General features: G+C 45.5%; 1 long non-coding RNA gene across 1 annotated transcript; it reads right to left on the bottom strand.

Annotated features, from left to right (window-relative positions):
• Positions 1–3,440: 3,440 nt before the first annotated feature.
• On the bottom strand, positions 3,441–12,233 carry LOC103172057. Its single transcript, XR_006085901.1, has 3 exons — positions 12,074–12,233; positions 6,121–6,481; positions 3,441–4,912 (listed from the first exon to the last, which is right to left on the bottom strand). It is a non-coding gene; the product is annotated as an uncharacterized LOC103172057 (long non-coding RNA).
• Positions 12,234–16,558: the final 4,325 nt, after the last annotated feature.

The following is a 16,558-nucleotide window of genomic DNA, read 5'->3' as shown; positions in this document are numbered from 1 at the left end:
CAACAACAACAAGATTCTATTTATTGAGCGCCTTTCACGTCGGGAGGACGTCCCAAGGCGCTGTACAGTTAGGTCAGGACCCGAATAGGGGGGAAATGGTCAGTGTGAGGGGAGGGAAGGGAGGGAGCAAGGAGGGGGGAGATGGTCAGGGTGAGGGAAGGGAGGGAGGGAGCGAGGAGGGGGTAGAGAGTCGAGAGGGGAGCTGAAGGCACCGTCAAAATTGTCAGGTCTTAATACTGATAAATCTCCTGGACCTGATGGCCTACATCCTCGGGCTTTAAAAGAGGTGGCTACTGAGATAGTGGATGGCTTGTCTTTGATCTTCCAAAATTCTCTGGATTCTGGAACGGTTCCCATTGATTGGAAGATTGCAAACGTGACACCACTATTTAAGAAGGGTGGGAGAGAAAAGATGGGGAACTGTAGACCAGTTAGTCTGACTTTAGTGGTTGGGAAAATTTTTGAGTCCTTAATTAAGGATGTCATTATGGGATTCCTGGAAGACCATAACAAGATGAGGCAGTCAACATGGCTTTACAAAAGGGAAGTCACGCTTCACTAATCTTTTAGAGTGTTTTGAAGATGTATCTGCAGGTTTGATAGAAGGGAACCAGGAAATATAGTACATTTAGATTTTAAAAAGGCATTTAACAAAGTGCGACACAAAAGACTATTGCACAAGGTTAAGGCCCACGGGATTAATGGGAACATATTAACATGGATAACGGGTGGCTAACGGGTAGAAGACAGAGAGTAGGGATAAACGGGTCATTCTCGAATTGACAGGAGGTGACTAGAGGAGTGCCACAGGATCAGTGTTTGGGCCTCAGCTATTTACAATCTACATCAATGACCTGGACAAGGACATTGAATGTAACGTATCTAAATTGCGGATGACACTAAACTCGGTGGGAGAGTGAGCTCTGAGGATGATGCAAAAAGATTGCAAAGGGATATAGATAGTCGAGGGGAGTGGGCGAGTCGGTGGCAGATGGAATTTAATGTGGGGAAGTGTGAAGTTATTCACCTCGGTGGTAAAAATAGAAAAACAGATTATTTCTAGAGGGGGAGAGATTAGATAGTGTTAGTGTTCAGAGGGATTGGGGTGTCCTTGTACACCAGTCTCAGAAAGTTAGTTTGCAGTGCAGCAGCAACTAAGAAGGCGAACGGCAGTTAGCGATCATTGCAAAAGGTTCAGAGTACAAGAGATGGAATTCTCACTGCAACTGTATAGGGCTTTGGTGAGACCGCACCGAGAGGATTGTGTGCAGTTTTGGTCCTTATTTAAAAAAGGACATATTTGCCCTCGAGGGGGTGCAGCGTAGATTCACTCGGTTAGTTCCTGGGATGAGGGGACTGACCTATGAGGAGAGGCTGAATAAACGAGGGCTGTATTCTCCAGAGTACAGAAGAATTAGGGGAGATCTTATTGAGACATATAAGATTCTTAAAGGGCTGATAAAGTAGTCACTGAGGGTCTGTTTCCCCCAATAGGAGAATCTACAATCAGGGGTCACAGTCTGAAAAATAAGTGTGAGCCGAGTTGAGAAAACATTTCTTCGCTCAGAGGGCAGTGAATTTATGGAATTCACTCCCCAGAAGGGCTGTAGATGTCAGTCCTTGAACATCTTCAAGGCTGAGACTGAGAGATTTTTTAAAAAATAGAGGGATTGGGGGATATGGGGATAGGGCAGATAATCAGAGTTAGGTCTGAAGATCAGCCATGATCTGATCGCACGGCGGGGTAGGCTCGAGGGGCCGAATGGCCAACTCCTGCTCCTAATTATGTTCTAAGTTTCTTTACTCCACATTGTCTGCAATAGGCTGCCGCATTTTACAAACAAAACATACAGTCACTGCACTTTGCAGTATAATGTGCACAGCACTTTGAGAAGTCTCGAAGACGTGAGAAGGCGCTACATCAAAAGCCAGGATTATTATTATTACCCTTTAAATTGCATCCTTGAGTACTTAACGAGGAGAGGGAGGGGGGGTGTGGAGGGAGATCAATCTCACGCAAAGGGCTTCATGACAGCATCGCTTCCAACCTCCCCCGACTCCACTGGCTCCCCATCGCCCAGAGGATCGAGTTTAAGATCCTCATTCTCACTTTTAATGCCATCCATTGCCTTGCCCCCTCTTACCTCTCGGACCTGTTGACTCCCTACCAACCCTCCGTTCAGCGGGCTCCGGTCTGCTCCCTGTCTCCCACCCGACCCGCCCTACCATCGGTGGCCGGTCTTTCAGCCTCTCTGACCCCACACTCTGGAACTCCATCCCATGATCCCTTCGCCTCTCTTCCTCACTTGCCTGTTAGAAAAGAAACGAGTTTTCGAGTTCCAATCAAACATAGCTACTGTTTGCAACCAGAGTGGCGTTTATTAAACTCCAGGATCTGTCCAAGTTCCCGATGACCGTGGGCAAGTGAGCACAATCAATAGATTCACTAACAGAACAATACTACCACGTAATCCCTCCTCGCGGTCGTCTAATTCTGACTTCTAGCTCTCAGTCTTCCATCCACGATAGGTACTGTCCTGGGCGCCGATCTTGGTCTGGCACCGTGTCTTAATAATAATAATAATAATCCTTGCATTTGATATAGCACTTTTCACGTCGGGAGGACGTCCCAAAGTGCTTCACAGAACACACTGTGAAGTGAATTGACTGTATATTTGTGGGCGAACGCGGCAGCCAATTGCGCACAGCAATGTCCCACAAACAGTCGTAGATTGAAAATGACCAATTTATTATTGTTTTTGGTTTTGGAGGGATTATTATTAGGCTCTGTGTGGAGTAAGGAAACTTGCCCGAGGTTTGGCCCTCTGCCTGGAATTGAACTCAGGTCTCTCACTTGCAAAGCGAGTGCTCTAACCACTGATCTACAGGACTCCAAGTCTTAGACTTAAGACTCCAGGTCTTAAGCTTGTGTCCATGGTGCGGACATTAGGTCACATGGCCAAAATCATGCTGGGTTCACGTGAACATCTCATGGGGTGTATGTGCCTCACACACACAAACACACTGTCCTTGAGACAGTCCGTTATAATAACAATAATAATAATCCTTGCATTTGATATAGCGCTTTTCACGTCTTCTAGACGTCCCAAAGTGCTTCACAGAATATACGTGTACTTGCAGGGCAGTAGTACACATCTTGTTCTTGAGACCCTCACGTGATCCTGGGTGTAAACTCAGGAGTTTCAGTCCAGTAGCCTCCCACACTTAGTTTAAAAGTTAACCCGTTCGCCACATCTATTATGATTCTAACATTATACAAAAAGTGTAAATTCTGACAGTCCCCACCTTGATAATAATAATAATAATAATAATCGTTGCATTTGATATAGCGCTTTTCACATCGGGAGGACGTCCCAAAGCGCTTCACAGAACACACTGTAAAGTGAATTGACTGTATATTCACCGAATTACATGAGGTATCACAAAATGACAAAAGAAATACAGTATAAAATCAGGAAAATAATATAAGGTTACACAACCTGATAGTATAAAAGACAGATAATATAAAAGTATAGAAAGTATAAATGGTATAAAGGAAGGTAATAAAAAAAATCACACAACCTGGGAGGGAGGGTGGTACTTCCAGGAAACAATAGTTTCCATCATTCCCTACAAAGGATACCTCAGAGGAAACCACACTAGACATAACTTTAAGAAAAATAAACTTCACACCCGTAACAGCGCAATAAACGCAACGCAAAATCACAACAATAATAATTAGCCCATGTAACAGTGAACTTCCAATAGAACCCAACCAAGCAGTGGTCCATGCCCAAAGAGATGAAGGTGGGGTCTGCTTCAATTTATCCATCTCTTTCCGGATATGATCAGTCAAGCTACATACATTCTCGGAGTTATCTCAGACCCAATTACGGCGCATGCACCTCCTTCTTTGGCCAACACGAAATCTAATGCCATGCAATTTTACAAGACTCTGTCAAAGAGTCAACAGCTTCTGCTGTATCATTTGCCACCTGCTCAAGGATTTTAGCCATACTAATGCTCTCTTGGGAAAGCTTAGAAGTTCCATACATGGGAAAAGCAATAGCAAAGAAACGTTCGGCCTTAGTGATGGATCTTTTGTTAATATGGTGGTCATTTAATAACTTATAGGTGTGTCTTAGACCTGGGACAACATAAGCGAGATAGCATTTCCCTGTCCAATTAAACTGCAGCCATGGATAGGCCTTGTTTCCGCATACAAAATAAGTGTTGTTATACGCAGTAATGTTGGGTCCCAACCTCAGGGGAAACCAAACTTGGCTAAAGGAAGTACCTGTGGTGAAGTTTTTGAAACTGAGGATGGTATATAGCCAATGCCGTGGGTGGGAACACGGACCGTTACCTATCACAAATGTCTGGGCACATTTGCTCTCTTCTTCAGGAAATCCCCCAGTTATATTGCGGGAGATGCAGATCTCACCTGAAGGGGGGTTGGGAACACTTAATTTCGGGGGTGAGAGGGTAACATCATATGGTGGTTGGTAATACCCACGGTATTCCTTAAAATTATACCCTGCCGATTCCCACCGTCTTCGATCGTCCCCAATAGGAATTGACCAGTCACATGCAGGCGCGTGGTCAACATTCGTCTGATTTTGGTTGTAATACCAAAATGCAGTTGAGCTAATATTGCCAGGAATGGCCCTGACCGGTATTCTATGTTTAACAGATGTTGGCATATTAGCGCACACATAACAACTAGACACCTAGTTATTTTGTGTATATCTATAAGCTGTTAATAAGAAAATATTATGAGGGTTTCCATCAAAGGGGGCAGTAAACATGGCAGTTCTGGATTAGTAGTATTACAACGCCAAGCACCAGGCCTCCAGTAATTCCATCCAGATCCATATTGATACAGAAGATCCGGTAATCACTCTGTTGGTGCCTGCAAAATACAAATGTAGTATATATTCAGTCATCAGTTTATCCTTTCCCCTTCTTTACAGTTTTGACTTGATTCACATGGTACCATTTAGTCAATTTAGAAGACGAAGACGTGGCAATTAAATATACTGCCGGGCTTGCCTCTTCCAAAATTTCAAAAGGCCCTTTCCATCGCGGGGCAAAAGGAGATTCCTTTTTCCCATACGCGCGGACCATGACTTCATCTCCAATTTCATACTCCACATGGTTAACAGTAGTGTCAAATTGTTGCTTCATACTTTGTTTCGCCGTACCAGTGTTTGTAGCCACAAACCTGTTGGTTTCCTGTATGATTTTTAGCATCTCTTTCAGCCATGTCTCCTCCGCAGTTCCCTGCAATTTAACATTACCCTCTAATTGTTCGAGGGCTTGTTTAGTCATCACTACTGTACAACCTGGTGGCCTCATTAACCGACCTGTCATCGCTTGATAGGGTGAAATGCCAGTAGTAGCATGTGGGGTGGAGCGAATTGCCATTAGACACAGTGGCAATCCCTTCATCCATTGCGTGGGGTGATCTGCACAAAATTTTGACAACAAAACCTTTAATGTGCGGTTATTTCTTTCTACTTCCCCTGAGGATTGAGGATGGTATGACACATGCAATTTGTGATCAATTTCCAGCAATTCCATTAATTTGATAAAAACTTCCCCCGTGAAATGTGATCCCTGATCACTATCCAATATACCAGGGATTCCCCACCTGCAGATCACCTCACGCAATAAAATGCGTGCAGCAGTGAGCGCTGTCTTATTTTTAGTCGGGAAAGCTTCAATCCATTTTGTAAATTTATCAATAATAACTAAACAGTAATTGTAACCACCATTGTGGAGAATGGCCCAATAAGATCAATCTGAATATTGGTCCAAGGACCCGAGGGAGAGGGTGCACTCTGCAATAACGCTCGATTAGTAGATCGAGGGGGATTATGCTGGAGACACACAAGGCACGTCTTACATCGTTCCCGAACATCATGAAACAAACCAGACCACCAGACAGAGCGCAACAACTTAGTGATGGTTTTTGAGGGACCAAAGTGACCACCAGTAGGATGTGAGTGGTATAATTGAAACATCGCATCAGCACAATCTGGGGGAATACACACAGTGGAGATATCGTGCTTAGAATACATGAGAACAGGGGAGGCCAGAGAGTCCAGAGGAACATACAAATGGGTGTGCATTAGCCAATCATATTGTGGTTCGGGATGGATGTCAAGTCCAGCAAGTTGCTCCTGGTGCCACTGCACGGCTTCGATGTAAGGCAGATATGAATTCTGGAGTTTAATCAAATCAGTCAAAGAGGGCGAAGTTGAGATACTCATCACTGAGGCAGATGGAAGAGGGGAAGACATCAATGCTTCTCCATCAAGAGCGGACTGGTGAGCAACGACATCAGCACGATTGTTCCCGTGTGAGTGTGGTCCAGTCTTTTGATGACCTGCCACCTTACCAACATACAGCGGATGGGTGCGACGGGATATCTCATCAGCCAGATATCTCAGAAGTGATGCGTGAACCAACGCCTTTCCTGCAGAGGTACAAAAATTTCGGGAAGAGTTCAAAGTAGTAGTAACACAGTACTTACAACATAAGCGCTGTCGGACCATATATTGGAAGCCACTTTGGCAGTCTGGTGTACCGCTTCAACGAGTGCTGCCAACTCAGCATATTGAGCAGAATGTGGTGTGCAGCGGAACCCAATGTCACGATCAGGGAGGATAACGGAAAAAACAGTGAATGCCTTGCCATCAACATGGAAGGAGGAGCCATCAATGTACACATTGGCGACACACTGCACCAGGGAGACCTCCAGCGGGGACTTAAGGATACCAGTAGCAGTTGGACCAGTAAAAACCGACAAAGTCCAAGTGTACTGTTGACCATTGAACGTAAACGCAAACTTATGCTGGTCCTTTGGTTTTAGAGGAATGCTCCAGAATCCGTTTGAAATATCCAGGGTCGAGAACCATTTAGCAGTAGACGGGATGTCCTTCAGAAGCTGGCTCATGTCACTTACATCTGGGGCACAAGCAGGTGTCATTTTATTAAGCTGCCGATAATCAATGGTTAACCGCCAGGAACCATCAGGTTTCCTAACGGGCCATATAGGGGAGTTAGTAGTAAATATCCCTTCACGAATCACACCTTGGTCCTTTAAACTCTCAATTGTTTAAACTCTCAATTGCCTGGACATAAGGTAAACTCTCTTTAGGCAAAGGGTATTGTTTACAGGGCTGGTGGGTGGGACCATTAACCTCTTCAGGTACTGCCATCCTCCCACAGTCGTGTTTGTGAGTGGCTCGGAGACCTGGAAACTGGGATAATAATGGACCAATCCAGGGGTGACTTGACTGAACTGGAGGGTACGGGGTGGGCTTTTTAATAGCGCACACAGCATGCCAATCTAATATCTCACAAAACCGACCCTGACCAGGATGTTGATCTAACCATAAACAATGATAAGTATAGTCAAGTGGAGCGTTACACGAGGTTAGTTCATCGCTTCCGAGGATACCAGGTTCAGTGGTTAAATTTACAGCAATTGGCTGTTTTAAAACAATTGTTGCTTTACAAGTCAATTGTACAGGAAAAGGCCACAACATTTGACCATACATAGGGCTACCAGACACACCAGAAAAGTCCAAACATTCACCTGTGAGGGGAGGAAGTGGTTGGTTGTCGACATTAAGCAGAGTGGCTGTAGAACCTGAATCTACCAAAATAGCATGGACGGTCCCGCACACCTTCATGGATATAAACGGCCTCGGTCCCTCGCATTTCTTAAAGGGGATACACAACCGTTTGCTCACTTGGCTGCCGTCAGGGTGTGGGACCGAAACACGTCACTGAGGGCATGGTCGGTTCCCCTCGACTATAACCGAGACAGAGCCACCTCCACGTCCCTGATTAAGGCCTAGCTGAGTCAAGATTCCTTGGCTTAACGAACGGATTAACGAACGGTTAACTTCTGCTCCCATTGCTCATAGTTTTGCTGCTCTTGATCAGGTCTGGGGTCAGCATAAAAACTCTGCTCTCTCTGTGCGCGGGGTCTGCGCCCTGTTGGACAGTCCGGAGCCCAATGGCCCCGTTTACCACAGGTATAGCATGTATCCCTTGATCTATCTCGGGGTCCCTGACTTCAGGGCTGACCTCGGCTCGGACCATTATTCAGTGGTCTCCACGGCTCTCGCCCCTCCACCTGCCACACAGATTCTGTGTTTTCACTCTTTTAACAGTTTTCCGAAGAGCCCCGTGACACGTAGTGGCTGCTCCCGTCAGTTGATCAAAAAGGGAGGCGGGATCTATGCCTAACCCCATAGCAGCAGAGGTATTCTTACTCAATTTCCCTAACCAGCATTTTTTATAATTAACAGAATTCTCCCATTGTTGCCGATTCATGGCATTCTCCTGATTAGCCGAATATAGCTGCCACAGTCTGAGATGGAAAGCCAGGGGACTCTCGTTTGTCCCCTACTTACATGAGGTCAAATCTTCAAGGGGGTTGGAGTGGGCAGCCAGCGCTCGCCTCACCTCTGCCTCGAAATCCTGTAAATTGGCCGGGGTAACGACTCCGCCTGGGATCGTACGAGGGTCTAAAGCCCCTCGGAGAGGGAGATCCGAGCTTAACATTGCCTTAAGTGTCCTAGCATAGTCGGCGGGAGTTAAGTCAGCGTTATCCATTTTCCAAGTATCCAATTTCCTTATCCAGAGTTGCCATTGGGTTCCTTGAGTTAATTTGGGCCCCAACTGAGAACAATACATTACCACATCTCCTGGGCTCAGGGAGGTGACAGTTTTGTCCCGTCCCCTAGCATTCCCATTCGCTTTGGTACGCTGTGAAGTGCTGACCGGACAAACACGACCCTTTACTAGGGGTGCCCCTGACCCTTCATCCTCATTGTACTACACTACCTCTTCATCCAACTCTCCCCAATCTACATTATTATCGTCGGCATCCTGACAAACCCCATTTATCACAGGCTTAATGTTGCACACCGCCACTACTAACGCTTTCTCCGTTCGTTATCTTGCTTCTCTTCCTCTTTTCCTTTCCTAAACTCTTCTAACTCCACTCGCTCCTGTCTACCTATTTCTTGGCAGCACAGGGCTCCCCTCAAATCATCATTTTGCTGTCTCAACCCGGCAATCATTTCCTTATCTCGTGACCGTTCCTCCTTAAGCTCCTCGACTACTCGAAATTTTGCAGCCGTTAGATTTAAAACAGCGCCTTGATGGTTATAAATTCCCTGAGGGTCGTATATCTCTCAGTCTTTATTCGCACGTTCTAAGTCCCTTTGCTCGAACTCCCCGCGCTCTTGCTGAGCGTAGAAGTCCACCTTGTACTTTGCTGCCTGCTCTCTCGCTCCTTCCAGATCCTTCTGAAATCTTTCCCTCTCATGCTCCTGCTGGGTATGAAAATCCGCCTCATAATTAGCAGCCTGTTCCCTCACTTTCCCGAGCTCCTCCTCTTAATCTCTCCTGTTCACGTTTTTTCTCCTCCTACCATATGCGTCTTTCTCCTTCTCGGTGTTGGCAACTCACGACAGCCCAGTATTTCAATAAAACTTCCTTCTCGCTATCACTCAACCTCCGCTGAGTGCCTAACTCCTCGATTCCTCCTACTATTACCTTATACCCTGTAGCGCCACTTGGCTGCGGAATATTCTCATCGTTCGCCCCCAGCTTCAACTTCTGAACCGTCTTAATGAGCTTCCTTTCAAAGTTCACAGCCCAGTCACAACCAATATTATTTCCCGGGGCCATAGTGCCAATAGGAATAAAGCAACTACTACAGTCCTGGTCCCTCTCCTTACCTGAGATAATAGAGGCTTTTCCTCGGTTTGCACTGGCTGTCGGAACAGTTGAAATTTACCTCGTGACTCACGGTACCAACTCTCTTAATGAGCTTTCTTTCGAAATTCACAGCTCAGTCATAACCAACAGGTTATTTCCAGCGACCACAGTCACAATTGAAATACTACAACATTCAATTACTATCGGTCCCGGTCCCTCTCCTTACCCGGAGGTAATAGGGGATTTCCTTCTCTCGGTTTGCACTGACTTAACACCTATAGGTGAATAACTAAAACTAAACATTTATAAGTAAATAACTAAAAACTTAACATAAAGCTTCGTCAAGGCTTGATTGTACTTACTCCGTCCCACTTTCCTGAACGATCCTGCCGACTATGCCAAATTGTTAAGGAAAAATAACTTTTCGAGTTCCAATCAAACACAACCACTGTTTGCAACCAGAGTGGTGTTTATTAAACTCCAGGATCTGTCCAAGTTCCCGATGGGCGTGGGCAAGTGAGCACAATCAATCAATTCACTAACAGAACAATACTACCGCGTAATTGCTCCTCGTGGTCGTCTACTTCTGCCTTCGAGCTCTCAGTCTTCCACCCACGGTCGATACTGTCCCGGGCCCCGATCTTGGTCTGGCACCGTGTCTTAAGCTTGTGTCCATCCCATCATGGTGCGGACATTAGGTCACCTGGCCAAAATCATGCTGGGTTCAAGTGAACATCTCATGGGGTGTACGTGCCTCAGCACACAAACACACTGTCCTTGAGACAGTCCGTTATCTTGTGTACTTGCAGGGCAGTAGTACACATCTTGTCCTTGAGGCACTCACGTGATCCTGGGTGTAAACTCATGAGTTTCAGTCCAGTTGACCCCCACACTTAACTTAAAAGTTATCACGTTCGCAACATCTATTATGATTCTAACATTATACAATAAGTGTAAATTCTAACAACTTACAGACGGATATTGACCAATATTCAGATCTGTGAATCAGAGTCTCAGACTTTCAGTCTCTTTGCTGAGATCAGATGGAACCAGAATGTCACTTTTACAGGAACTTTGCAACACGGGCCTCTCTCACATATACACACTGACACCCACCGCAGTAAGTTATTGTTAATGCTGTGAGTAAAGCCGTGATAGGCAGGTGTGGGCTGAGCTGGACTCACAGCCCAGTGATTGTCTGGGAAAGGAGAAGTGAGATTAGTGTCACATTGGACAATTTCTCAACTGAATCTTCATCATTCATCACATGCTTTTACGCGTGACATTACGCGTGACATTACCAAGAGCCCAGAGTGAGCTACGTCCGGAGTGAGGCGAGGCCAGAGTGTGAGAGAATTTGGTGAGAGTGGGAATTAGGTGCAGAGGGGGAAATGGGGGCAGGCTATATATCTTTGTATCTATATAAAGTTTGTGAAGATGGTGTGGCAGGTAAACTGCGAGGTCTGTCACATGTGGGAGTCAATGGAGTGTGCCTGAAGTCTGGGCGAATTCGTCTGCCGCAAGTGTCTGGAAATCAGAGAGCTCCAGCTGAGAGTAGCTGAGCTGGAGTCTCAGGTGGAGACGCTGCGCAGCATTAGGGATGGAAAACATTTCCTGGACAGCTTTATCCTGGAGCCGGACACTCCCCTGAATCCCAAAGAAGAAGAATATAGCAGCGACGGACATGACTGGGTGACAGTCAGGCGGGAAGGCAAGCGTTCCCGAAAGAGAGGGGCTGAAGAATCTCAGACTTTAGCCTTGTCTGACAGGTATGAAATATTGACAACCTGTGTGGACAAGGAAATCTGCGAGGAAGACGGGCAAACTGACCCCAACACCCCTGTACAGGAGGTTAAAAATGTAATTCTTATTGGGGGTGAGACAGTCGGGAGGACTGATACAGTTTTCTGTAGCCGTAGCGGGGAGACAAGAAGACTCTGTTGTCTTCCTGGGGCCGGGGTGAAGGATGTCACTGCCGGGCTGGAGATAAATTTGAGGCATGAGGGAGAGGATCCAATCGTAATGGTACATATAGGGACCAATGACATTGGTAGGACCAATTCTTGATACTATTCTTATCAAGAATAGTAATAATATTAACTAAAATCCAGGAATACTATTGATAATAATTATTAGTATTTGTTATTAATGATTATGATTGATTATTATTAATTATTATCACTGTTATTAATATAATTAATTAAAACAGTATTATTATTAATAAAGTACTAATTAACAGTCAGGACTATTATGATTAATCATTATTATTTATAGTTATTGTGAATTCTTATCAAGAATAGTAATAATATTATTATTGATTATTTACCGGGTTCGTAATACTCATAAATCTTCACTTTTCCCGGACGAACATTTTCGACCTCGAAAGATTTCTCCAAAATAAAACTTCCTGAAACTCCAACTGCTGAGACCTGGAGAACAGACACACTCACACTTACTGTAGCTCACACCCACTCACACCCACTCTCACACACACTTTCTGAAGCTCACACCCACTCACACCCAGTCACACTCACACACACTCACACGTACTGTAGCTCACACCCACTCACACCCAGTCACACACACACACTCACACTTACTGTAGCTCACACCCACTCACACCCAGTCACACACACTCACACTTACTGTAGCTCACACCCACTCACACCCACCCAGTCACACTCACTCACACCCACTCACACTTACTGTAGCTCACGCCCACTCACAATCACACACACCCACTCACAATTACTGTAGCTCACGCCCACTCAGACTCACTCACACCCATTCACACTCACACATTCACACACACTCACATACTCATACACAGTCACACTTTCTGTAGCTGACAACCTTTCAAACTGACTCACACCACTCACATTCACTCACACTCAGTCACACACTCACTCACTCTCACTCGCACACTCACTCGCGCATTCACTCACACACTTACACTCACTCACTCAAAAGTAATATAGCTCAAAGCCACTCACACCCACTCACCCACTCATACTAACACAGCTACTCACACTTACTGTAGTTCACATAATAATATAATAATAATAATCCTTGCATTTGATATAGCGCTTTTCACGTCGGGAGAGGACGTCCCAAAGCGCTTCACAGAACACACTGTAAAGTGGATTGACTGTATATTTGTGGGCGAACGCGGCAGCCAATTGCGCACAGCAATGTCCCACAAACAGTCGTGGATTGAAAATGACCAATTTATTATTGTTTTGGGTTTTGGAGGGATTATTATTAGGCGCTGTGTGGAGTAAGGAAACTTGCCCGAGGTTTGGCCCTCTGCCTGGGATTGAACTCAGGTCTCTCACTTGCAAAGCGAGTGCTCTAACCACTGAGCTACAGGACTCCACGATAGAACTATCCCCACTATATGGGGATATGGGGGATATGGGGATATGGGGGATATGGGTTATGGGGGATATGGGGATATGGGGGATATGGGGGTAATCTGAGTGAGGGGAGAAGGTCAGCCACGATCTGTTGAATGGCGGGGCAGCTCGAGGGGCCGAATGGCCGACTCCTGCTCCGAATTCTTATGTTCTTATGTTCTTATAATCATCCACAATAATTAATGATAATTAGTAATAATAAATAATAAATAAAAATATTCATTAATAATTAATAATCATTAATAATCCGCAATAATTTATAATAATCAATACTAATATATAATAACACACAATAATTAACAATACATATTAATTATTAACAATTAATAATAATATATAATAATTAAAATATTCCATAATAATTAATAATAATTAATAATATTCAATAATAATTAATAATAATTAATAATATTCAATAATAATTAATAATAATTAATAATAGTACACAATAATTTATTATGATTAAAAATAATAAAAAATAATTAACAATACTCCATAATTAATCATAAATAATATTTCATAACAATTTATAATAATTAATAATAATCCATAATTAATAATAATTAAAAAATAATAAGTGAAAATATTCCATAATAATTAATAATAATTAATAATATGCGGTAATAATTAATAATAATTAACAATAATTACCAATAATTCATAATAATTAATAATAATAAATAAAAATTAAAAATATTCCATAACAATAAATAATAATTAAAAATATTCCATAATAATAATTAATAATACGCATTATAATTTACAGTAATTAATAATATGCCATAATTATTATTGATAATTTATAATATTTCATAATATTTCATAATAGTTAATAATAATTAATAATAATTGAAACATTATTGAAAATAATTGAAAATATTCCATAATAATTACCAATAATATGCGATAATAATTAATAATAATTAATAATAGTCCATAATAATTAATAACAATTAATATTATTACATAATAATCCACGACAATCTATAATTAAAAATGTGCCATAATAATTAATAATTAACAATAATTCATAATAATTCATAATAATTAATAATAATTAAAAATGTTCCATAATAATTAATATTAATCAATAATACAGATCATAATTTACAGTAATTAATATGCCATAATAATTTATAATAAATAATATTCAATAATAATTAATAATAATTAATAATAATGCACAATAATTAAAAAAAACAATATTCCATAATAGTTCATTATAAATAATATTTCATAACAATTAATAATAATTAATAATAGTCCAAAATAATTAATAACAATTAATATTATTACATACTAATCCACAATAATCTATAATTAAAAATGTGCCATAGTAATTAATAATAATTAACAACAATTAACAATAATTCATAATAATTCATAATGATTAATAATAATGCACAATAATTAATAATGATAATAATTGAAAAATTATTGAAAATTTATTGAACATAATTGAAAATATTCCAGGGAGGGCGAGGGAGGGAGGGAGGGAAGGGAGGGAGGGAGGGAAGGGCAGGGAGGGAGGTGGAGGGAAAGAGGGAAGGGCAGGGAGGGAAGGAAAGATATGGAGGGGCAGGGAGGGAGGGAAGGGCGGGGAGGGAAGGGCAGAGAGGAGTAGGGAGGGGTAGGGAGGGAAGGAAGGGTTTGGAGGGGCAGGGAGGGAGGGAGGAAAGGGCAGAGAGGAGCAGGGAGGGAGGGAAGGGCAGGGAGGGATAGTTAGGGAAGGAAGGGCAGGGAGGGAGGGAGAGAAGGGCAGGGAGGGGCAGGGAGGGAGGGAAGGGCGGGGAGGGGCTGGGAGGGAGGGAAGGGCAGGGAGGGATAGTTAGGGAAGGAAGGGCAGGGAGGGAGGGAGAGAAGGGCAGGGAGGGGCAGGGAGGGGGGAGGGGGGAGGGGCAGGGAGGGAGGGAAGGGCAGGGAGGAGGGAAGGAAGGGCAGGGAGGGAGGGAAGGGCAGGGAGGGAGGGAAGGGCGGGGGAGGGCGGGGAGGGGCTGGGAGGGAGGGAAGGGCAGGGAGGGATAGTTAGGGAAGGAAGGGCAGGGAGGGAGGGAGAGAAGGGCAGGGAGGGGCAGGGAGGGAGGGAAGGGCGGGGAGGGGCTGGGAGGGAGGGAAGGGCGGGGAGGGGCAGGGAGGGAGGGTGGGATGGGCAGGGAGGGGTAGAGAGGGAGTGAAGTGCAGGGAGGGCTAGTTAGGGAGGGAAGGGCAGGGAGGGGCAGGGAGGGAGGGAAGGGCAGGGAGGGGCAAGGAGGGAGGGAAGGGCAGGGAGGGTTAGTGAGGGAGGGAAGGGCAGGGAGGCGGAGGGAAGGAGGGAAGGGCAGGGAGGCGGAGGGAGGGAGGGAAGGGCAGGGAGGCGGAGGGAGTGAGGGAAGGGCAGGGAGGCGGAGGGAGGGAAGGGCAGGGAGGGAGAGGGAGGGACGGAAGGGCAGGGAAGGGCAGGGAGCGAGGGAAGGGCAGGGAGAGGGAGGGAGCGAGGGAAGGGCAGGGAGGGGCAGGGACGGAAGGGTAGGGAGGGAGGGAAGGGCACGGAGGGGCAGGGAGGGAAGGAAGGGCAAAGCGAGGCAGGGAGGGAGGGAAGGGCAGGGAGGGGAGGGAGGAAAGTGTAGGGAGGGGGAGGGAGGGGTAGGGAGGGAGGGAAGCGCAACAACAACAACAACAAGATTCCATTTATAAAGCGCCTTTCACGTTCAGCAGCCCGCACCTGGCTTTTCAGTGAGCGGAGGTGGGTGGTGTACCAGGGGGAGGAGCGGGAGTAGGAGACAGTGCGGGAAGTGATGGGGGCAGAGTGTCGAGTGTGGAGGAGAGGGTATTGTGGAGGAGGGAGAGAGGAGAAGAGGGGTCGGTGAGGGTTGAAGGCCAGAGGGAGAGGAGTTCAGAGGACTCCAAGGCATCAGTTAGGGATTGTGGGGGTAACTTCTTCCAAGGGCGGTAGAAGATGGTGGTGGGTCTGGTGGAGGTGGGGAGGGGGGTGGAGGTGGTGAAGGAGATGAAGTGGTGGTCAGAGATGGCCTTGTCGGTAATAGTGACATCCGAAGGGAGGGGTAGGGAGGGAGGGAAGGGCAGGGAAGGGTAGGAAGGGAGGAAGGGCAGGGAGGGGTATCGAGGGAGGGAAGGGCAGGGAGGGGTATCGAGGGAGGGAAGGGCAGGGAGGGGTAGGGAGGGAGGGAAGGGAGGGGCAGGGAGTGAGGGAAGGGCAGGGCAGGGAGGGGGAGGAAGTGAGGGAAGGGCAGGGAGGGGTAGGGAGGGAGGGAAGGGCAGGGAGGGAGGGAAGGGAGGGACGGAAGGGCAGGGAAGGGCAGGGAGCGAGGGAAGGGCAGGAGGGGGATGGAGCGATGGAAGGGCAGGGAGGGAGGGAGGGAGGGTAGGGCAGGGAGGGCGAGGGAGGGAGGGAAGGG

This window comes from Callorhinchus milii, unplaced genomic scaffold (genome assembly GCF_018977255.1).
Source record: "Callorhinchus milii isolate IMCB2004 unplaced genomic scaffold, IMCB_Cmil_1.0 Scaffold40, whole genome shotgun sequence".
Lineage (NCBI taxonomy): Eukaryota > Metazoa > Chordata > Chondrichthyes > Chimaeriformes > Callorhinchidae > Callorhinchus > Callorhinchus milii.
The sequence above is the reverse complement of the archived record's forward strand: the minus strand, read 5'-3'. Positions and strand labels throughout refer to the sequence as shown.